This window comes from Dipodomys ordii, unplaced genomic scaffold (genome assembly GCF_000151885.1).
Source record: "Dipodomys ordii isolate 6190 unplaced genomic scaffold, Dord_2.0 Scaffold1188, whole genome shotgun sequence".
Classification (NCBI taxonomy): domain Eukaryota; kingdom Metazoa; phylum Chordata; class Mammalia; order Rodentia; family Heteromyidae; genus Dipodomys; species Dipodomys ordii.
In genome coordinates, this window is record NW_012268404.1 from 1 (window position 1) to 2,079 (window position 2,079).

General features: G+C 38.4%; 1 pseudogene; it reads left to right on the forward strand.

Annotated features, from left to right (window-relative positions):
• The first annotated feature begins 238 nt into the window (after positions 1-238).
• LOC106001953 lies at positions 239-901 on the forward strand (annotated as a pseudogene).
• Positions 902-2,079: the final 1,178 nt, after the last annotated feature.

The following is a 2,079-nucleotide window of genomic DNA, read 5'->3' on the forward strand; positions in this document are numbered from 1 at the left end:
GGGGGGGAAGGGGAGGGAAGGAGAAGGATTGGGATTGGTGGGGAGAGGGGGAGGCTGGGAAAGGATGTGAAGGGTAAACCAAAGGAGGAAGCTGCAATGCTTGGTAAGAAATGTACACATTATCCTGCCCATGTAATCGTAACCCCTCTGTACAGTATGTTCACAAATAAAATAAAATTAAAAAAAAAAGTTCACAGAATATCTTAGTGAGGCCACGAAGCTGACCTAGTCTTACTAGTGGAATTGCAAAGGAGTAGCCATGTGAAACAGCTCCTCCTTATCCAAGAAATGTGGAAAAGGGCAAAGCAATAGGAATGAATGAAAGCTCAGCAGAACACAAAGACATAACTACTCATCTTTAAACACCTTACAAACCCTCTTACAAGGATATGGAAGGCTAGAGCCCCCTTCTTTCTGACAAGTACTACCCTTCTTAGGAGAAACATCTCTCTGAAATTCATAGGATCTTTGACAGGATCTAGACACACTAATTTTGCTTCAGCAAAATAGTGAACCAACATAGCCGTGTACTTGAAGCAAAGCCCCAAAACACGACAAACCAATTACACAACTACACATCTGAAGAGGCATATGGAGTTCCTTGTGGCTAATAAAGGAAGATTAAGGGAAGAAGATAAACAACTAAAAGCTGAAAAGTCCAGAATTCTAAAAGATCCAATAGAACAAGAGCTAGATGTAGATGCTGATTTTGTAGAAAAGTCAGTTATGGAGCTTGCTACCACAGGCAGAGACAGTCACAGCCTGGCAGAAGTTGGTAGCAAATACTGGAAAAGCCAAGAACATTCCAATACCTATTCTTCCTCCCTTGGATTTTCCATCTCCAGACCTTCCACTAATGGAACTCTCTAAAGATATTCTGAAAGGACTTATGAATAATTAAAATGAAAACCACTGGAGAGGTCAGAAGAGGAGTAACACAGTGACTCCAGAAATAAATAAATAAATACCACATCTAAGGGTAATCCTGGAAATGCATCATCATCTGGCACAATGTGGGAGAAGAAGCTTGCAAGGACTTGGAAACAGTCACTGTGAAATGTGCTGCATACCTGATTCACTGACTTGAGCTAATGATTCCAACTGGGCAAACACTAAACTTTTGGAGGTTTTCTCCTTATACAAACCAAAAGGCTATCTGGAATAATTTTTTCAAGAATTATTTTTCTTATCTTCAGGGTCAAATGTATAAAAATATGCCATACTTAATCTATAAGGCCATAAATGATCATGCAAACCCTAAATAATATGATGGCCTGAAGGTTGCTTTGTATTTGAAACATGGTTTCTATCATGCAGTGATTGTATGCATTGTTATGTGCATTTTGTTTGTTTAAACTATACATGCCAGGCTGGGAAGGTGGCTCAGTGGTAGAGTGCTTGCCTCACATTCATGAGGCCCTGGGTTCGATTCCTCAGCACCACATAAACAGAAAAAAAAAAGCCAGAAGTGCCACTGTGGCTCAAGTGGGAGAGTGCTAGCCTTGAGCTGAAAAGCTCAGGGATAGCGCCCAGGCCCAGAGTTCAAGTCCCCAACCGACAAAAAAAAAAAAAAAACAACTATACATGCCACAGTTTGCTCTACTCATTACAGGATGATAACCTCAAGACTATCAGGAGAAATATTTAAATTTCCTGTTTATGAAGAAAGGAATCAAATTTTAATTACGGTTTTTAAAGGAAACTACCAGTTTGCATAATTAATCGGGTGCATTTTAAGTTCTAAGTATGTTATGTATCATTGGAAAATACAAAGGATATCTCCTTTGTGTTTAATGATGTATGAATGAAGTAATGCTAGTTAGCCGTATTTGTAAGAAAACAAAGTATCGTGAGTTGCTGCTACTTTTATTCATGGCTTTTCTTTCACTTCCAGAGAAACTTTCTCTTATTTGAAAAAAGAGGAAAATTTGCTCTATATAATAGTTGCTTCCTAAATTTTTTTTAATTTAATTTAATTTTATTTTGTGAACATACTGTACAGAGGAGTTACAATTACATGGGCAGGATAATGCATACATTTCTTACCAAGCATTGCAGCCTCCTCCTTTGTTTACCCTT